The sequence below is a fragment of the Bubalus kerabau genome, chromosome 1 (genome assembly GCF_029407905.1).
Source record: "Bubalus kerabau isolate K-KA32 ecotype Philippines breed swamp buffalo chromosome 1, PCC_UOA_SB_1v2, whole genome shotgun sequence".
Lineage (NCBI taxonomy): Eukaryota > Metazoa > Chordata > Mammalia > Artiodactyla > Bovidae > Bubalus > Bubalus kerabau.
In genome coordinates this window covers 123,284,481-123,307,060 of record NC_073624.1, presented here as the reverse complement: position 1 = coordinate 123,307,060, position 22,580 = coordinate 123,284,481, and the positions used below count along the sequence as shown (strand labels likewise).

General features: G+C 39.8%; 1 pseudogene; it reads left to right on the top strand.

Moving 5' to 3' along the window:
• LOC129653543 (ankyrin repeat domain-containing protein 26-like) overlaps positions 1 to 22,580 on the top strand; it is a 77,480-nt pseudogene that overhangs the window by 21,094 nt on the left and 33,806 nt on the right.

Here is a 22,580-nt window from a genome sequence, read left to right as displayed (position 1 = left end):
CAAATAGATAGGGAAACAATGGAAACAGTGACAGACATCTTTTTTGGGGGGCTCCAAAATCACTGCAGATGGTGACTGCAGCCATGAAATTAAAAGACGCTTGCTCCTTGGAAGAAAAGCTATGCCCAACCTAGACAGCAGATTGAAAAGCAGGGGCATTACTTTGCAAACATAGTTCTGTCTAGTCTAAGCTATGGTTTTTATAGTAGTCATGTATGGATGTGAGAGTTGGACTATAAAGCAGGCTGAGCACCGAATAATTGCTGCTTTTGAACTGTGGTATTGGAGAAGACTCTTCAGAGTCCCTTGGACTGCAAGGAGATCCAATTAGTCCATTCTAAAGGAAATCAGTCCTTAATATTCATTGAAAGGACTGATGCTGAAGCTGAAACTCCAATAGTTTGGTCATCTGATGCGAAGAACTGACTCATTGGAAAATACCGGTTCTGGGAAAGTTTGAAGGCTGGAGGAGAAGGGGATGACAGAGGATGAGATGGTTGGATGGCATCCCCAACTCAATGGACAAGAGTTTGTAAAACCTCTGGGAGTTGGTAATGAACAGGGAAGCCTGGTGTGCTTGCAGTCCATGGGATCACAGAGAGTTGCACACAACTGAGCAACTGAACTGAGCTGAACTGATGTTGATATTTTCATAAAATTTGAAGAACAGTGTAGATGCATAAAAATATATTAATAAAATCATATGAAACGGAGGCTTTGCTCATAGTATATCCTTAAGAATACTGATATGTTACTGATCTATCGTATATAAATTCTAAATATATGTGTTTCTCCACATACCTTATTATACTTTTTTTTTTTCCCGTAAAGTTTGTTCTTGACTAGGAATGTCTCACTTTTTCCTTTCTTCTTCCTCTTCTACATTTAAAATTTTTTTTTTAATATTTACTGTTAACCTAATTTTTCCTTGCAGAACACATTTCTTCAGTGTCTGTTATTTCAGTCCATCTCTCTCTGTCTCTATTGTGAACATGTTTGCTTATGGCTGTCTATTTAGAGTGTGGCTTTCATTCATGATCATTGCCCTATGGGTTTAACCTTGTTTTTTCCCTGTTTCATGGAAGCAGCTGAATTTCTTTCCCTGTTTCATTGGTCTCTAGCTGTTTGACAGACAGAAGTGGCTTATCGTCTTTGCGGTTCTAGCCCATCTAAATAAGGTTCTGTAAAACCTAAACTTTCGTATTTCCCTTCACAAGTGATAATCCATGTATATATTAATCATGGAAGCAAATTTCAAAATATAGCAATTAATTTAAATGTCTTAGTTTTTCAATAGTGCTCTAAACTACCGGCGGAGAAGGCATGGCAACCCACTCCAGTACTCTTGCCTGGAAAATTCCATGGACGGAGGAGCCTGGTAAGCTGCAGTCCATGGAGTCGCTAAGAGTTGCACACGACTGAGCAATTTCACTTTCACTATTCACTTTCATGCATTGGAGAAGGAAATGGCAACCCACTCCAGTGTTCTTGCCTGGAGAATCCCAGGAATGGCGGGGCCTGGTGGGCTGCCGTCTATGGGGTCGCACAGAGTTGGACATGACTGAAGCTACCGGAGATAAATTATTACTCTAGAACATTTTGGTAGAGAAAGTAATCTAGTGGGTGTCCTAGTATTTGTATAGCAGTCAATTAGGGGTAAGGAGAAGAACATCTGGGGCTTCTCATGTTATCTGTCATAATCCTTTCCCCATGAGCAGGTCAGTGACAGAACTGGGATTTGAATCCACATCTGAATGACTCCAGAGCCTGTGCTCTTTATGTTAGATCATAGAGGAATGGGGGATGTTATAATTCTTTTATTCAGGTTAACACTTGTTGTATTCTTCAAGCTCTTATTTTCTTCTCCAGCATATCTTGAAATCAAAGTTAACGAGGCTAATGAAGGCTTCTCAGCAATCCAAGAGAAACAGTAAGTTATTTGAAGACTGTCCTCCTGGTGTTATTCCTTGATTTGAAATGACACATGTTCTCATGTACTCTCTCCTGTTTTCACTGTACTAGAAGCAAAATGTGGCATTTTGAGACCAGAGAGTACAACTTTCTCTCAGGACAGTAATTCTGATAGTAATGTTGAAGATGTGGTTGAAACATTTCCCAAACCATCACCCTGGTTTGAGGGCATCTGTCATCCTGCCTTCCCATCGCCTGAGCCTGTTTCAAAACTTCTCAAGTCTGTAGCAGGCCTTGGTCATACAAAGGTAAGTTGTTCTGTTTGTAACTCTTCTTTCCCTGTATTTGTTCACATACCAGTCCCCTGATCCTTATGGTGAAAAAAAAGATCCCACCGCAGAAATAGAAGCCCTCAAAGTCACAATATGAAATGGCGTGATAATAAAAGTCATACATATGCATGATTCAGATTTATAAATATTGGCATAAGAAGTATGCCATTATGAAAGAAAAGAATTACAAAGCACTGAGGAAAAACAACTAGATGAATATGAAGTTGGGGAGGAGGATGAAGGGGAAGAATTCCTTTAAGAAGGACAAGATGAATATAAGATGGAATGAGGATGAAGATGAGACAGATATTATACAAACACAACAGAAATAGTGGGGTCAGTCAGACCAGGAACTCTATATTATAAATATGCAAGAAATTATTTCAAATTCAACTTAAGAAGATAAAGTGAGGTTGTAAAAAAACAATGCTCATACTCTTTTGAAAGACATATAGCTGATTTTTATGAAGAACTTAAAAAAATGTGTTCACTTTTATTTTGGTGGTTGTTTTCGAGGTTGGTGGTGGTTCTTGTTTTTTCATTGAATTGAAGTGTAGTCAGTTTAAAATACTGTGTAAGTTTCAGGTGTACAGCAATGTGATTTGTTTATACTTGTGTATTTGTGTGTGTGTGTATATGTGTATGTATGTATGTATGTGTGTGTGTGTGTGTATGTATATATATATATATATATATATATATATATATATATATATATATATATAGTTCCCTCTGGAAGTTTATTTACATTTGAAGTGATTTCTCTTTAAAAAAAAATTCTCACTTTGAAATTAATGAAGTGATGTCTTCTATTTATCCTAGCAAAACTTTTGTTTAGAGACAATTCAAGATGAGCCGTGTTTTAGGCCTTTGGATATGTATTGTGAATTAAGAATTTCTGGTCCTTCTGTTTCTTATGGTTTCTAACTTCAGTTCAGTTGCCCAGTCGTGTCCAATGCTAAATACTTAATGCACTTATTTAATTTATCTTACTGTTTGCTATAACCTTGGTGGATGTTTTAGATCTTTCTGAAAATAAAGAGGAAATACATAAGCATTTTATCTATTCTTTTTACTAAAATTATAATTTATAATTTTATAAATGAGATTCTAAATCTCTCTTCATTAAATGAGAAAATTTCAGCTGCAATAGTCTGAAAGAAGAAATGTAGAAGTATATTTTTTCCTCTGGAGAGATTCTGATTTCTTTTTTCTGAATGTCAGCAAATAATGGGTAATTACATACATTAAATGAATGAAATCACGATTTATGCTTTTTTTCTTATGTAGACTACTTGTTATTATTAAATCATAAAGAAAGAAAAATTACCAGCAGAGTTTATAAAATTATCTGTGGAAGATAATTTTTCTTTTAAAAATATCTCTAACAACATGTACATTCCACATTATTTTTATTGGAGGCTAGTTACTTTACAATATTGTAGTGGTTTTCCCATACACGGACATGAATCAGCCATGGATGTACATGTGTTCCCCATCCTGAACTCCCCTCCCACTTCCCTCCCCATCCCATCCCTCTGGGTCATCCCAGTGCACCAGCCCTGAGCACCCTGTCTCATGCATCGAACCTGGACTGGCGATCTGTCTCACATATGATAATATACATGTTTCAGTGCTATTCTCTCAAGTCATCCCACCCTTGCCTTCTCTCATAGAGTCCAAAAGACTGTTCTTTATATCTGTGTCTCTTTTGCTGTCTCATATATAGGGTTATCATTACCATCTTTCTAAATTCCATATATATGCGTTAGTATACTGTATTGGTGGTTTTCTTTCCGGCTTACTTCACTCTGTATAATAGGCTCCAGTTTCATTCACCTCATTGGCACTGATTTAAATGTATTCTTTTTAATGGCTGTGTAATATTCCATTGTGTATATGTACCAGGCTTTCTTATCCATCATCTGCTGATGGACATCTAGGTTGCTTCCATGTCCTGGCTATTATAAACAGTGCTGTGATGAACATTGGGGTACACATGTCTCTTTCACTTCTGGTTTTCTCAGTGTGTATGCCCAGCAGTGGGATTGCTGGGTCGTATGCCAGTTCTATTTCCAGTTTTTTAAGGAATCTCCACACTGTTCTCTATAGTGGCTGTACTAGTTTGCATTCCCACCAACAGTGGAAGAGGGTTCCCTTTTCTCCACACTCTCTCCAGCATTTATTGTTTGTAGACTTTTGGATAACATCCCTTCTGACCGACGTGAGATGGTACCTCATGGTGGTTTTGATTTGCATTTTCCTGATAATGAGTGATGTTGAGCATCTTTTCATGTGTTTGTTAGCCATCTGTATGTTTTCTTTGGAGAAATGTCTGTTTAGTTCTTTGGCCCACTTTTTGATTGGGTCGTTTATTTTTCTGGAATGAGGTGCAGGAGCTGCTTGTATATTTTTGAGATTAATTCTTTGTCAGTTGCTTCATTTGATATTATTTTCTCCCATTCTGAAGGCTATCTCTTCACCATCCTTATAGTTTCCTTCGTTGTGAAAAAGCCTTTAAGTTTAATTAGGTCCCATTTGTTTATTCTTGCTTTTATTTCCATTACTCTGGGAGGTGGGTCATAGATGACCCTGCTGTGATTTATGTCGGAGAGATATGTTTTCCTCTATGTCGGAGAGATATGTTTTCCTCTAGGAGTTTTATAGTTTCTGGTCTTATATTTAGATCTTTAATCCATTTTGAGTTTATTTTTGTGTATGGTGTTAGAAAGTGTTCTTGTTTCATTCTTTTACAAGTGGTTGACTGGTTTTCCCAGCACCACTTGTTAAAGAGACTGTCTTTTGTCCATTGTATATTCTTGCCTCCTTTATCATTGATAAGGTGTCCATAGGTTCATGGATTTATCTCTGGGATTTCTATTTTGTTCAATTGATTTATATTTCTGTCTTTGTGCCCATACCATACTGCCTTGATGCCTGTAGCTTTGTAGTATAGCCTGAAGTCAGGCAGGTTGATTCCTCCAGTTCCATTCTTCTTTCACAAGATTGCTTTGGCTATTCGAAGATTTTTTGTATTTCCATACAAATTGTAATATTATTTGTTCTAGTTCTGTGAAAAATACCGTCAGTAGCTTGATAGCGATTGCATTGAATCTAGAGATTGCTTTGGGTCGTATACTCATTTTCACTTTATTGATTCTTCCAATCCATGAACATGGTATATTTCTCCATCTATTTGTGTCCTCTTTGATTTCTTTCACCAGTGTTTTATAATTTTCTATCTATCTATCTATCTATATGTCTTTTGTTTCTTTAGGTAGGTATATTCTAAGTATTTTATTCTTTTCATTGCAATGGTGAATGGAATTGTTTTCTTAATTTCTCTTTATGTTTTCTTGTTGTTCGTGTACAGGAATGCAAGGCATTTCTGTGTGTTAATTTGATATCCTGCAACTTTACTATATTCATTGATTAGCTCTAGTAATTTTCTGGTGGAATCTCTAGGGTTTTCTATGTCATCTGCAAACAGTGAAAGTTTTCTTCTTCTCTTCCAATTTGGATTCCTTTTATTTCTTTTTTCTGCTCTGATTGCTGTGGCCAAAACTTCTAAAACTATGTTGATTAGTAGTGGTGAGAGTGGGCACACTTTTCTTATTCCTGACTTGAGGGGAAATGCTTTCAATTTTTCACCACTGAGGATAATGTTTGGTGTAAGTTTGTCATATATAGTTTTTATTATGTTGAGGTATGTTCCTTCTGTTCCTGCTTTCTGGAGAGTTTTTATCATAAATGGATGTTGCATTTTGTCAAAGGCTTTCTCTGCATCTGTTGAGATAATCATATGGTTTTTATCTTTCAATTTGTTAATGTGGTGTATTATATTGATTGATTTGTGGATATTGAAAAATCCTTGCATCCCTGGGATAAAGCCCACTTGGTCATGATGTATGATCTTTTTAATATGTTGTTGGATTATGTTTGCTAGAATTTTGGTAAGGATCCTTGCATCTATGATCATCAGTGATATTGGCCTGTAGTGTTCTTTTGTGTGTCTGTGTGTGTGTGTGGCATCTTTGTCTGATTTTGGTATTAGGGTGATGGTGGCCTCCTAGAATGAGTTTGGAAGTTTACTTCCCTCTGCAATTTTCTGGAAGAGTTTCAGTAGGATAGGTGTTAGCTCTTCTCTAAATTTTTGGTAGAATTCATCTGTGAAGCCGTCTGGACCTGGGCTTTTGTTTGCTGGAAGATTTCTGATTACAGTTTCAATTTCCATGCTTGTGATGGGTCTGTTAAGATTTTCTATTCCTTTCTGGTTCAGTTTTGGAAAGTTATACTTTTCTAAGAATTTGTCCATTTTTTCCAAGTTGTCCATTTTATTGGCATATAGTTGCTGATAGTAGTCTCTTATAATCATTTGTATTTCTGTGTTATCTGTTGTGATTTCTCCATTTTCATTTCTAAGTTTGTTGATCTGGTTTTTCTCCCTTTGTTTCTTGATGAGTCTGGCTAGTGGTTTGTCAATTTTACTTCTCAAAGAAACAGCTTTTAGCTTTGTTTATTATGGTCTCTTTTGTTTCTTTTGCATTTCTTTCTGCCCTAATTTTTAAGATTTATTTCCTTCTACTAACCCCAGGGTTCTTCATTTCTTCCTTTTCTAGTTGCTTTAGGTGTAGAGTTAGGTTATTTATTTGACTTTTTTCTTGTTTCTTGAGGTAAGCCTGTATTGCTATGAGCCTTCCCCTTAACACTGCTTTTACAGTGTCCCATAGATTTTGGGTTGTTTGGTTTTCATTTTCCTTCGTTTCTATGCATATTTTGATTTCTTTTTTGATTTCTTCTGTGATTTTTTGGTTATTCAGAACCGTGTTCTTCAGCCTCAATATGTTGGCATTTTTAATAGTTTTTCTCCTGTAATTGACGTCTAATCTTACTGCATTGTGGTTAGAAAAGAGGTTTGGAATTATTTCAATTTGTTTGAATTTACCAAGGCTAGATTTATGACCCAGGATGTGATCTATCCTGGAGAAGGTTCCATGTGCACTTGAGAAGAAAAAGATGAAATTCATTGTTTTGGGGTGAAATGTCCTATAGATATCATTTAGGTCTAATTGGTCCATTGTATCATTTAAAGTTTGTGTTTCCTTGTTAATTTTCTGTTTAGATGATCTATCCATAGGTGTAAGTGGGGTATTAAAGTCTCCCACTATTATTGTGTTATTGTTAATTTCAGCTTTCATACTTGTTAGCATTTGCCTTACATATTGTGGTGCTCCTATGTTGGTGCATATATATTTATAATTGTTATTTCTTCTTCTTTGATTGATTCAGTGGTCATTATGTAGTTTCCTTCTTTGTCTCTTTTCACAGGCTTTATTTTAAACTCTATTTGATCAGATACGAGTATTGCTACTCCTGCTATCTTTTGGTCTCCATTTGTGTCAAATAACTTTTTCCAGCCCTTCACTTTCAGTCTGTATGTGTCCCCTGTTTTGAAGTGGTCTTTTGTAGACAACATATATAGGGGTCTAGTTTTTGTATCCATTCAGCCAGTCTTTGTCTTTTGGTTGGGGCACTCAACCCCCTTACATTTAAGTTAATTATTGATAAGTATGATCCCGTTGCCATTTACTTTGTTGTTTTGGGTTCGAGTTTATACACTCTTTCTGTGTTTCCTGTCTAGAGAAGATCCTTTAGCATTTGTTGGAGAGCTGGTTTGGTGGTGCTGAATTCTCTCAGCGTTTGCTTATCTGTAAAGCTTAATCTGGGTTGTAGGTTTTTCTCTTTCATCACTTTAAGTATGTCATGCCATTCCCTTCTGGCCTGAAGAGTTTCTATCAAAAGATCAGCTGTTATCCTTATGGGAATCCTCTTGTGTGTTATTTGTTGTTTTTCCCTTGCTGCTTTTAATATTTGTTCTTTGTGTTTGATCTTTGTTAATTTGATTAATATGCGTCTTGGGGTGTTTCACCTTGGGTTTATCCTGTATGGGACTCTGTGGGTTTCTTGGACTTAGATGACTATTTCCTTCCCCATTTTAGGGAAGTTTTCAACTATTATCACCTTCAGTATTTTCTCATGGCCTTTCTTTTTGTCCTCTTCTTCTGGGGTTCCTCTGACTTGAATGTTGGGGTGTTTAGCATTGTCCCAGAGGTCTCTGAGGTTGTCCTCATTTCTTTTAATTATTTTTTTTCTTTTTTCCTCTCTGCTTCATTTATTTCTACCATTCTACCTTCTACCTCACTTATCCTATCTTCTTCCTCCACTATTCAACTGTTGGTTCCCTCCAGAATGTTTTTGATCTCATTTATTGCATTATTCATTATTGATTGACTCTTTTTTATTTCTTCTAGGTCCTTGTTAAACATGTCTTGCATTTTCTCAATCCTTGGCTCCAGGCTATTTATCTGTAACTCCATTTTGTTTTCAAGATTTTGGATCATTTTTACTATTATTATTCTGAATTCTTTTTCAGGTAGACTCCCTATCTCCTCCTCTTTTGTTTGGTTTCATGGACATTTATCATGTTCCTTTACCTTCTGAGTATTTCTCTGCTTTTTCATCTTGTTTAGATTGCTGTGTTTGGGGTGGCCCTTCAGTATTCTGGCAGTTTGTGGTTCCTCTATATTGTGGAGATTTCTCACTGTGGGTGGGGTTAGATGGTTGGCTTGTCAAGATTTCCTGGTTAGGGAAGCTTGTGTTAGTGTTCTGGTGTGTGGAGCTGGATTTCTTCTGTCTGGAGTGCAATGAAGGGTCCAGCAGTGAGTTTTGGGATGTCTGTGGGTTTGGTGTGACTTTGGGCAGCTGTATATTGAAGTTCAGGGCTATGTTCCTGCATTGCTGGAGAATTTGTGTGGCTTGTCTTGCTCTGGAACTTGTTGGCTCTTGGGTGGTGCTTGGTTTCAGTGTAGGTATGGAGGCCTTTGGATGAGCTCTTATTGATTAATGTTGCCAGGAGTCAGGAGTTCTCTGGTATTCTCAGGTTTTGGACTTAAGCCTCCTGCCTCTGGTTTTCAGTCTTATTCTTACAGTAGCCTCAAGTCTTCTCCATCTATACAGCACAAATGATAAAACATCTAGGTTAATGATGAAACGCTCCTCCACAGTGAGGAACACTTGGAGAGGTTCACAGAGTTACATGAAGAAGAGAAGACAGAGAAGGGAGATAGATCTTGTGACCAGGAGTAGGAGAGGGGGAATCAAAAGGGGAGAGAGCAAGCTAGCCAATAATCAATTCCCTATGTGCTCTCCACAGTCTGGACCCCTTGGAGAGGTTCACGGAGTTACAAAGAGAAGAGAAGAGGGAGGAAAGAGACAGAGGTGACCAGGAGGAAAAAAGGGTGAATGAAAAGGAGAGAGACAGATCCAGGCACTAATCAGGTCCCTAAGTAGTCTCCACAGTCTGGAACACACAAAGAGATTCACAGAGTTGGGTAGAGAAAATATGGGGGAGGGAGGAGATAGAGGTGACCTGGTGGAGACATAGCAGAGTCAAAAAGGAGGGAGAAAAATCAAGCCAGTAGTCACACTCCCAAGTAAAAATGGGTACTGAAGATTGGGTTCTTAAAGGTACAAAATTAATAACAAATACCAAAAAGCAAAGATTAAAAATCTAGAGTAGAGGTTAGACTCTGAAAAATATGATATTAGAAAAACAAAACAAAGTCACAAAAATTATGAAATATATACATGAAATTTGCTTTAAAATAGGGTCTTTTTTTTTGCAAGGTAATAGTAGGTTATAAAAATGAAAATTAAAGGAGTAATTTCAGGGGACGTTCAGCTTTAAGGAATCCAATATGTTATTCTTTTCTTTTGTGTGCCATTTCTCAAGGATTCTCTATTCCTCATCAGTTGCTGCAGGAATGAGCAGAGCTGCATGCATTTCCTGGGACTGAGATCCTGAGAAAAGGTGACCTGCTTGGTCCCTTCAGTGACTCCCTCCAGTGACTTCACTGAAATGTGATCTTCTCAGTTATGCAGACATGCAATGCTTTCTGGCCCTTCGAAGATGGTTATTTGCTTGGCTGTGTTTTTGCTCAGTTTTTTTTTTTTTTTTTTTTTTTACTGCCTAAAGCTGCCTTGTATGAAGATATATAAACATGCTTTTCTGCGAACAAAGCACCCTTGTTTCACTCGAGACTTGGGTCGCCTGTGTACCTCTTCTCATTGACTCCAGTCCCCAGGTCCTGGTCTACAAAGACCGTGACAGAGTAATAGAGAACTTAAAAATAATGTGTGTGTGTGTGTGTGTGTGTATGTGTATGTGTGTATATATATATTTATGTATATATATTTATATTTAAATAATGATAATAGTAAAAATATATCTAGGAATTTCTCTGGAGCTGTTGTGGGCAGTGTGGGGTCAGTTCAGTTTCAGATAGTTCCTTGATCCAGCTTATACTTCTCAAGATCTATAGGCCCCTTCCAATGTAGTCGCTGCTAACTACAGGGTTTTAATCTGTTGCACCTGTCACTTCCAAAGCAGTTCCCTCTGTTTATTTTAGCTTCTTCCATTTGCTGTTCTCTTCAGTGTCTAATTTCTGTCCAGACACAAGGGGGCGAAGGTGGTCACTTATTTAGGCTCACTTGTTCAGTACTGCTGTGGGGACAGAGGGACACTGCAAACAAATATCACTGGCATGTGTGGGGAGTGCTTACAGTATCTCGGCCACACTGGGTTTGCCTCTGCTCATGGCTCATGTGCTTTCCCAATCTACACTTCTCAGGCTCTAGGTTGCTCTGCCAGGGAACTACCTGAGGCAGGCCCTGGGTTGTGTGCATTTCCGAGGTCTAAGCCACTCAGGTTCAGTTTCTTGGGTAGTCCACAAAGGGGCAGACTCTGTTTGGCCTGTGTTTTTTGCCCTTCCCAGGTCCGAGCAGCTCAGGCGACCAGGTGCTTGGCGAGCTCTGTCTCCCCAGGTGGGGAGTTTGTCTTATCACCTCCCTGGTCCCAGGCACTCGGTGTCCTGGGTGGCAGTGGGTGTGCCCTTCTCCAGTGTGCCCTATGTCTCTTCTGGGGAGCTGATCTCTGGCTGCGACCCTCCTGGCAGAAGTCAACCATCCAGAATCCCAAGGGGTTTTGGTTAGCGACTGGGTGCCTGCTTGCTAGAGACTGCCTCTCTGGGGCCAAGTTTGCCTCTTTCCAGCTCTGGCTGCCATGCTCCTGCTTCCCTGTCTCCAGTGGGGGATGGGCCAATCCGCAGCCATCTAGCTCTCCTCTGGTATTTGCTCATTCCTTTGTTTTTTGAGCGGGCCTGGCAGTGCCTTAGGTTAGGGCTTTTTGCAGGATAGTTCTCTCTCTCTCTCTCTCTTTCTCTCTCTCTCTTTTTTCCCCCCTCTCTGTCTCTCTCTGGCTATCCCGCAGTTTGGGTTGCTATCTCATGTTAGTTCCTTCAGATTGCCCCCTCAGGGCATTCAGGCCCAGTCCTTACCCTAAGCAGTGCAGTCCGTGCCTCCCTGTTCAGCCCCCACTTGCTGGTGGTGGATCCAAGCACAGGGAGTTCCAGTTAGGCACGTGATTTGTGGGTTTTATTTATTTATGTATTTAATTTTCCTCCTGGTTATGTTGCCCTCTGAGATTCCAAAACTCCCCACAGACCCGCCGGTGAGAGTGTTTCCTGATGTTTGGAAACTTCTCCCCTTTTAAGACTCCGTCTCTGGGATGGATCTCTGTCCCTACCTCTTTTGTCTCTCTTTTTATCTTTTATATTTTGTCCTACCTCTTTTTGAAGACAATGGGATGCCTTTCTGGGTGCCTGATGTCCTCTGCCAGCATTCAGAAGTTGTTTTGTAGAATTTGCTCAATGTTCAAATGTTCTTTCAATGAACTTGTGAGGGAGAAAGTGGTCTGCTCATCCTATTCCTCTGCCATCTTAGGACCGCCCCCCCCATATTATTTTTAAGAAACTTTATTGATTTCAGTGTTCAGAGATGTGAAATTACCATGTCAATTCTGTGTTATGTGAAACTAACGTGTAAATTCTTCCATATAGAAAAATTAGTCATTGTGGTTACCTGATTTTTTTAGTTGTTTTTTTCTTTCCCAATGTGAATATTGAGTCCTTGTTGATCATCATAAATGTATTTGAAAACTTTTAAACCTTCAACTTGGATAATCATAGTCTTACTCCTTTTTTTATATCTAGGTCATTCCTTTAATCTTTACCTGCCATTCCAGAAGACATAGATAAGAAGTTACAGTCGTTAGTGTGCTGTTTACAGGGAAAGAGGCAGTAAACCATCTGAATGTTCAAATAGGGTTGTAAAAAATTCATTTATTCTTAAATGAAGGATAATTGCTTTCCAGAATTTTGTTGTTTGCTGTCAGACATCAACAAGAATAAGTCTTAGGTACACCCATGTTCACTCCCTCCCAAACCCCCCTCCAATCTCCCTCTCCATCCCACCCTTCTGAATTGTTGAAGAGCCACTCTATGAGTTCCCTGAGTGATGGGGCAAATTCCCATTGGCTATCTATTTTATATATGGAATTGTTAGTTTCCATGTTACTCTTTCCATCCATCTCACCCTCTCCCCTCTTTCCCTTCACCCGTGTCTCTAAGTCTATTCTCTCTGTTTCTCCATTGCTGCCCTGCAAATAAATTTGTCAGTACCATCTTTCTAGACTCCATACATATGTGTTAGTATCAGATATTTATATTTCTCTTTCTGGCTTACTTCACTATGTATAATAAGATCTAGGTTCATCCACCTCAATAGAACTGACTCAAATGCATTCCTCTTTACAGCTGAGTAATGTTAGTTTGTATATATGTACCACCACATCTTTATCCATTCATCTGTCAATGGCCATTTAAGTTACTTCCACGTTCTAGCTATCATAAACAGCACTGCAATGAACATCGGGGTGCATGTGTCTCTTTCCATTTTGGTTTCTTCAGGGTATACTCCTAGGAGTGGGATTGCTGGGACATATGGTGGTTTTATTCCTAGTTTCTTAAGGAACCTGCATACCATCTTCCATAGTGGTTGTATCAATTTATCTTGCCATCAGCAGTGCAAGAATGTTCCCTTTCCCCCCACACCCTCTCTGGCATTCATTGTTTGTAGCATTTTTTATGATGGCCATTCTGACTGGTGTGAAGTGGTATCTCATTGTGGCTGAGCAGTAAAGAATCTGTCTTCAGTGGGAGACCTGGGTTTGACCCCTGAGTCGGAAAGGAGGGCATGACAACCCACTCCAGTATTCTTGCCTGGAGGATCCAATGGACAAGGGAGCCTGGAAGGCTTCAGTCCTAAGGTGGCACAGAGTCAGACATGACTGAAGCGACTAAGCAGCAGCAGAGGTAACAGACTTTTGGATGATGGCCATTCTGCCTGGTGTGAGGTGGTATCTCAGTGTAGTTTTGATTTTTATTTCTACTGTTTTTTTTTTTTACCAAATTGACGTTGACAAGATAGTGCTTGAGGCTTGAAAGTATTGCTACATTTGGATTGTCAAGTTGATTTGCAAGGAACGTTTCAAGAGAAGTAAAAGCATGGGAAATAGTAATAAATATGAGGGGCTACAATAACAGCAGTTAGCTTTAGTGATGTTTTAGTAAGTGCAAACCATTTTGCATATCTTAAGTAGCACGTGCAGAGTACCTTTATGACAGCTGTACTTGAAGTAACATAAAGTAACAATGCCTTGTTTGAAGGTGGCAGCTATGGAAGGAGATAAGAAGGGCCTGATCTCTTAGATGTGGCAGCCACTGCTTGGTGATGCAGCACCGTGTTTGAATTCAGCATCCTGGTTCTGTCATATATCAACTGTGGGATCTTGGCAAAACCTGTCTTAACCAGGTTAAAAGTAGGGTATTTCTTCAAAAGTGATTAGGAAAACTTCATGCAACTCATTGTTATCATCCATTCTAGCAGAGTATCTCTGAGAGCCTTCCACAGAAGTATGTGGATCATTTACCTGGAACTGCGGGTCAAAGAGGAAAAAAGACATTAATTGGACAAGTAGAAAGTAAGAACTGTATTTTACAGAAAAATCATTTGACAGAACGTTGATTGAAAATGGGAATGCTGATACATTCTAATAGGCAAAGAAAATCACCTATCAGATGGGTAGTGAGAAAAAAAGATGAGAAAAGGAGGGCAATTATGTATTTTATCAGGTGTCTACCACAGATTACATTGAGAATCTGGTTTAAGGAGCTAAATTATTAGTTCTAGACTTACTTTGCAGTCCAATGTTTAAGACTTTGTCCGGTTAAGACTCTCCAATGCAGGTGGTTCAGTTTCGATCCCTGCTCAGGGAATTAAGATTCCATGTGACACATGACCAAAAACAAATTATTAGTTCTGTTTCAAGATACTCTATGACCTAAATAAAGTCAAGAAATAAGAGGCAAGAGGGAATTAAGGATGAGAGAGGCAGAGGGTACACGGAGGAAATGAAGAAAAGGAAGCACATGTCTGTGGGGGAAGGGGGCAATAAGTAATGAAGGTCTTTAGATAAAGGGAGAGTATTTGACATGGACAGTGAATTGGAAGTGAGCTTCTTGCACCAAAACTTGTCAGAGAAGAACAGCAAAGTTCTCGCCTCTTCCTGTTTACTTGTTATTAGGAAGACGTTCAGAACTGTGGCCCCTGGGCGTGCAGAGTGGTGTGTCATCCTCTGGGGGAGCGTGGGCATAGATGCTCAGCTGTAATGTGTGCAAATTGGTTTCATACAAAATGTGCTGCTTTCCAGCGTGGTGTCACATGGGACAAAACAAGAGAGCTGGAAAGAAGGGGAGAACAGGGTCCACGGGAGGGTTTCCAACTTCTAATGCCATTTCAGTTTGAGGGGACGTGTTCACGTGAGGAAACAGAGCTTGAGATTTCTGGAGAATGAATTAAGTTGAAGTCATGTAGAAGCAGACTTCATGTAGACCAGAGCTTCTCAAATTTTAATTAGTCACTTGGGGACCATGTGTGAAGTGCACATGCTGGCAGGAGGTCTGAGATTCTGTGTTTCTAATAAGCTCTCTGAGTAGCAAGGGTGTAGCCTTGCATATAGAGAAATCTGGAAGAAGAGCATTGGATAGTGCAGGACATAACAGGATCAAGGAAAAGCATTATTTTGTGTTTCTTTTTGAGCGTGTTTATAGCCAGAGGGAAGCAAAGAGTTGAAGTAGCAGTTATAGGTGTAAGATACCATTGCTAAGCAAAGAGGAGAAAGAAATGGTAGGTGTCAGGTAATGTTTAACATTAGGACTCCTGTATGTTGTTTTCTGTTTTTCATGAACCCTCTATTCCTTATCAGTTCCTGGTATACAGGAACAAGTGGAGCGGCACGCTGTTCCCAGGACTGAGGACACGGAATGGAACACATACTTGGATTTCCTTCAGTAACTTTTACCCTACAGTAAAACTGTTTAGTCACAACCCTCTTACTCAAGATATGGATTGTCTTCTGGCCTTGTGGCGATTGTTATTCCTTGTTATTCCCTTGGTAACCGTTGTTTTACATCTGGCTTTTGTTCTTTTCTTGACTTTATTTTTTTGCCTAAAGCTTCCTTGTATAACAATATATAAACTCACACAAACATGAATAATGCACCCTTGTTCCACTAGAGACTTGGGTCTCCTGTGTCCTTCTTTGTATCTCTGGCTAGTTCTTTGGAGCATGGAGGCCTGCCGAGCTCACTTTCCTGCCCAGGCTTCCAAGACCTTGAGAAGACGCCCTGTGCCTTAGTGAGCAGTACAAGCCCTATTCTAGGGCTTTATTGGTTTACCACCTAACCCAGGGAATATTGGTCTCTCTCTTTTGCTTTCTTTTCATTGACTCCAGTCCACCAGGCCCCAGTCTATAAAGAAGACCACAGAATAGGGATAATCCATAGAAAGGATGTCAAGGAGGAAGAATTAATTCCACAGATCCAGAGATTACTACCCTTTGGATAGGAGAGAATCTAGTGAAAGGACAAAGGGAGGAAAGGAAGGCCTTAGGGAGGTGAGTTTGGAGTTCATGAGGACACTTGATAGAACTCCTTCTAGATGACTTCAGTGTATTTGCCCTGAAAAGAGATAAGATCATTATTGCTCCAGAGAATCCTGGAGGTGGGAGGGAGTGCTAGAAGTGGGGGAAACCACAACCCCTCCGAGTAATTCTTAGGCATCAAAGATATATGTTGTGCTGGTATTTGTTATTCAAATTAGATTAATTTGAAAAAGGAGGCATTGACTTTTTTTTTAAGATAGCTGATTCTTTGAAAGTTGTTTCATAGAAATCCTTTGAAGCATTAGCATGATGTACCAAACCAAACTAAACTTTGAAGCCAAACAGATTAATAGGGTTCATTCCCTAAATGCTAGAAATATTTTTAATAAATACTACACTGATTTTGAAACATGCAAGATTTTTAATTTCTAATAATTCTGTGGCAATTAAATGTATTATTTCCTTTTCACTATCTTTGGTGGATTCCTATGTCTGTCTTACCAGCATCCTAAGATCCCCCTAAAAACAAGACACTAAACCTGAATGTATTCAGTGCCAAGGCTGAGTGTGAGGATTCTGCTCAGTACTAACTCTGCATGAATGTACAGCTGGCTTTCATATTTACATGTAATTAACTTTGTGTCCCTTTTTCCTTTTAGATTCTCCTGGGAAATATCCTAATGTGAAGGTAAAAAGGTTTATGATTTTGTCTTGAATTCTGAACTGTGGATCATCTGCTATGTACATTATTTAGTAATCAACTTGTTTCCAAACCCCATTCAGCCAGCAGTCAGAATGAAAGAGTCTGTTGCTAATAAAACAGTCAGAATGAAGGGTTTACAAACATCCAGTTCAGGTAAATTTTGCAGTACACAGTTAAGTCTGGAAAGAGGGACACTGAACTATTTGAAATGCTCAGTCTTCATACTTCTAATATTTTCTTTGCAAATGTAATTGAAGAATTGGACATACACAAAGCAAATGTTATTGTTGATACTTGTGTCTTGAAACAAAAGATATTTACAAGGATAAGAACAAGAAAATTTTAAATTGTAAGCTTCAACTCAGCATGTTTCTGTATATGCTTTGACACTCTGAAGTTCTCAGTTTGGAATCTCTATACTTCTCAGGAACTCTCTGAGATTAAATTTTAGACTCTAAGTTTTTTCCAGTGTCCAAAAATGCTTATTTGAACTCTAACCTTTCCCTAGAGTAAAACTTCACTTGCTAATATGTCAGTTGTACTTCAGCTTATAATTGTTTCATTATAGTATCATTACACAGATGAATGTAGGCCAATCAGATGTTTTGATGAGCAGGTTGTGTGTGTCTGTGTTTGTATGTGCATGTGTTTGTGTGAGTTTGTGGTGTCTTTGATTATTAGAAGTAGGGGAATTAATCATAATTTAATGACTATTGGATAGACATAATCTTTTGAAACAGTGATTCTAAAAGTTGTTGGCTTTAGGAAAGCTTGCTCCTTGGAAGGAAAGTTATGACCAACCTGGATAGCGTATTCAAAAGCAGAGACATTACTTTGCCAACAAAGGTTCGTCTAGTCAAGGCTATGGTTTTTCCTGTGGTCATGTATGGATGTGAAAGTTGGAATGTGAAGAAGGCTGAGCGCCAAAGAATTGATGCTTTTGAAGTGTGGTGTTGGAGAAGACTCTTGAGAGTCCCTTGGACTTCAAGGAGATCCAACCAGTCCATTCTGAAGGAGATCAGCCCTGGGATTTCTTTGGAAGGAATGATGCTAAAGCCGAAACCCCAGTACTTTGGCCACCTCATGCGAAGAGCTGACTCATTGGAAAAGACTCTGATGCTGGGAGGGGTTGGGGGCAGGAGGAGAAGGGGATGACAGAGGATGAGATGGCTGGATGGCATCACTGACTCTATGGACGTGAGTCTCAGTGAACTCCAGGAGTTGGTGATGGACAGGGAGGCCTATAGTGCTGCAATTCATGGGGTTGCAAAGAGTCGGGCATGACTGAGCGACTGATCTGATCTGATACTTCTAAAAATTATTGAGAATTCCAAGGAACTTTTGTTGATGTCTATTGATGTTTACTATATGGGAGTTCAGTTGAGTTCAGTTGCTCAGTCGTGTCTGACTCTTTGCGACCCCATGGACTGCAGCACACCAGGCTTCACTGTCCATCAGAACTCCCGGAGTTTACTCAGACTCAAGCTCATCGAGTTGGTGATGTCATCCAATCATTTCATCCTCTGTCTTCCCCTTCTTCTCCTGCCTTCAGTCTTTGCCAGCATCAGGGTCTTTTCCAGTAAGTCAGTTCTTCACATCAGGTGTCCAAAGTATTGGAGTTTCAGCTTCAGCATCAGTCCTTTCAATTAATATTCAGGGCTGAGTTCCCTTCGGATGGAGTGGTTGGAGATCCCTTGCAGTCCAAGGGACTCTCAAGAGTCTTCTCCAACACTACAATTCAAAACTATCAATTCTTTGATGTGCAGCTTTCTGTACAGTCCAACTCTCACATCCATACATGACTACTGGAAAAACCATAGCTTGGACGAGACAGACTGATGTTGGCTAAGTAATGTCTCTGCTTTTATTATGCTGTCAAGAATGGTAATAGCTTTTCTTCCAAGCAGCAAACATCTTTTAATTTCATGGGTGCAGTCACCATCTGCAGTGATTTTGGAGCCTCCCCAAATAAAGTCTGTCACTGTTTCCATTCTTTCACCATCTATTTGCATGAAGGGATGGGACCAGATGCCATGATCTGAGTTTTTCGAATGTTGAGTTTCAAACCAACCTTTCCACTCTCCTCTTTCACTTTCATCCAAAGGCTCTTTAGTTCTTCAATTTCTGCTATAAAGGTGGTGTCATCTGCATATCTGTGGTTATTGATATTTCTTCTGGCTATCTTGATTTCAGCTTGTGCTTCATCCAGCCCGGAATTTTGCATGATGTACTCTGCATATAAGTTAAATAAGCAGGGTGACAATATACAGCCTCGACATACTCCTTTCCCTATTTGGAATCAGTCTGTTGTTCCATGTACAGTTCTAAGTGTTGCTTCTTGACCTGCATACAGATTTCTCAGGAGGTGGGTCAGGTGGTCTGGTATTCCCATCTCTTTAAGTATTTTCCAGTTTGTTGTGATCCACAGAGTTAAAAGCTTTGGGGTGGTCAGTAAAGCAGAAGTAGATGTTTTTCTGGAACTCTCTTGCTTTTTTCATGATCCAGTGGATGTTGTCAGTTTGATCTCTGGTTCCTCTGCCTTTTCTAAATCCAGCTTGAATGTTTGGAAGTTCACATTTCATGTTCTGTTGAGACCTGGCCTGGAGAATTTTGAGTATTACTTTGCTAGCGTGTGAGATGAGTGCAATTGTGCTGTAGTTTGAGCATTCTTTGGCATTGCCTTTTGTTGGGATTGGAATGAAAACTGATCATTTCCAGTCCTGTAGGCACTGCTGAGATTTCCAGATTTGCTGGCATATTGAGTGCAGCCCTTTCATAGCATCATCTGTTAGGATTTGAAATAGCTCAACTGCAATTCCTTCACCTCCACTAGCTTTGTTCGTAGTGATGCTTCCTAAGGCCCTTGACTTCGCATTCCAGGATATCTGGCTCTAAGTAAAGTATCACACCATCGTGCTTATCTGGATCATTAAGATCTTTTCTATATAGTTTTTATGTGTGTGTTCTTACCACCTGTTCTTAATATCTTCTGCATCTGTTAGGTCCATACTATTTCTCTCCTTTATTGTGCCCATTTTTGCATGAAATGGTCCCTTGGTATCTCTTACTCTCTTGAGATCTCTAGTCTTTCCCATTCTATTATTGTCCTCTATTTCTTTGCATCAACCACTGAGAAAGGCTTTCTTATCTCTCCTTGCTCTTCTTTGGAACTCTGCATTCAAATGGGTATATCTTTCCTGTTCTCCCATGCCTTTAGCTTCTCTTCTTTTCTCAGCTATTTGTAAGGCCTCGTCAGACAACTATTTTGCCTTTTTGCATTCTTTTTCTCTGGGATGTTCTTGATCAATGCCTCCTGTACAATGTCACAAATCTCCATCCATAGTTCTTCAGGCACTCTGTCTATCAAAACTAATCCCTTGAATCTATTTGTCATGTCTACTGTATAACCCTAAGGGATTTGATTTAGGTCATGCCTGGATGGTCTAATGGTTTTCCCTACTTTCTTCAATTTAAGTCTGAATTTGGCAATACGGAGTTCATGATCTGAGCCACAGTCAGCTCCCGGTCTTGTTTTTGCTGACTGTATAGAGAGTCTCCATCTTTGGCTGCAAAGAATAGAATCAGTCTGATTTCATCATTGACTGTCTGGTGATGTCCGTGTGTAGAGTCTTCTCTTGTGTTGTTGGAAGAGGATGTTTGCTATGACCAGTACATTCTCTTGGCAAAACTCTGTTCGCCTTTGTCCTGCTTCATTTTGTACTCCAAGGCCAAAGTTAACTGTTACTCCAGGTATCTCCTGAATTCCTTCTTGCACATTCCAGTCCCCTATATTGAAAAGAACATCTTTTTTCGGTGTTAGTTCTAGAAGGTCTTGTAGGTCATCATAGAACTATTCAGCTTGTTCAGTGTTACTGGTCAGAGCATAGACTTGCATTATTGTGATATTGAATGGTTTGCCTTGGAAATGAACAGAGATCATTCTGTCATTTTTGAGATTGCATCCAAGTACTGCATTTCGGACTCTTGTTGACTGTGATGGCCACACCATTTTCTCTAAGGCATTCTTGCCCACAGTAGTGGACATAATGTTCACCTGAGTTAAATTCACCAATTCCAGTCCATTTGGGGGCTTCTCTGGTAGCTCAGTTGGTAAAGAATCTACCTGTCATGCAGGAGACCCGAGTTCAATGTCTGGGTCAGGAAGATCTCCTGAGGAAAGAAATGGCAACCCACCCCAGCATTCTTGCTTGGAAAATCTTATCGCCAGAGGAGTCTGGCGAGCTATGAATAGCCCATGGGGTCAGAAGCATCGGACACACCTTACGGCCTAAACCACAAACCAGTCCATTTTAGCTCACTGATTCCTAAAATGTTGATGTTCACTCTTGCCTTCTCCTGCTTGACCACTACCAATTTCCCTTGATTCATGGACCTAACATTCCAGGTTCCTATGCAGTATTGCTCTTTACAGCCTTGGACTTGACTCCCGTCACCAGTCACATCCACAGCTAGGTGTTGTTTTTGATTTGGCTCCATCTCTTCATTCTTTCTTGATTTATTTCTCCACCGATCTCTAGTAGCATATTGGACACCTACTGACCTGCTGATGGGGAGTTCATCTTTCAGTGTCCTATCTTTTTGCCTATTCATTCTGTTCAAGCAAGAATACTGAAGTGCTTTGCCATTCCCTTCTCCAGTGGACCATGTTTTGTCAGAATGTTCCAGCATAGCCCGACTCTCTTAGATGGCCCATCATGGCATGACTCGCTCATAATTTCATTGAGTTAGACAAGTCTGTGGTCCATATGATCAGTTTGGTTTGTTTTCTGTGATTGAAGTTTTCAGTCTGCTTGCCCTCTGATGGATAAGGATAAGAGGCTTATGGAAACTTCCTGATGGGAAAGACTGACTGAGAGGGAAACTGGATCCTGTTCTGATGGGCAGGGCCATGCTCTGTAAATCTTTAATCCAATTTGCTGTTGATGGGTGGGGCTGTGTTCCCTCCCTGCTGTTTGACCTGAGGCCAAACTATGGTGGAGGTAATGAAGATAATGGCACCTCCTTCAACAGGTCCCATGCATGCACTGCTGCACTCAGTTATCCTGACCGTGCATCAGGCCACCTCCAATCCTCGCCTCAGCCAGAGACTCCTAGAAAATAAAACAAAAAAAGGTAAAGATACAGGCATACACAATCATAATGGCTAATTCCATTCGTCACTAGAATTCTTATATCACATATCCTGTCTCTGGAGAGCTCCTGTGTGCACTCAGAACATAATTGAGCATGCAATTACATTTAGAGTTGTCGTGAAAAGAGTTTTGACCTCTTGGATCCCCTGGCCCAGTGGGTCTCTGGACTTCAGGGGTTCTCAGGGCACACTACAGAACCACAATTTTAAACCATTGGCATGGTTGGATGTGAAATGATAAAGGGACCCTTGTGTTGACATGGGGTTTAAAGTTTCACTTTTACATTTCTTGCTTGTTTCTTTGATTTCTCTGAAGAAATTTAGACCTGAGAGTTCCTTTTTGTTAAGCAAATATTTCTGTATTGTGTTAACTCTTCCCTCATGGTGCTCTGTGCTCTTTGGATCTAGTGTTGTCCTAGACTTATCCTATTTTCACGTGGAAACAATTGGTCACCCACAAGACTATCAGGTCTCATATAAGTTTATGATATCTATCCAGGGCTTAAAAAATTGCACCATCTCATCCTCTGCCATTTCCTTCTCCTCTTGCCCTCAATCTTTCCCAGCATCAGGGTCTTTTCC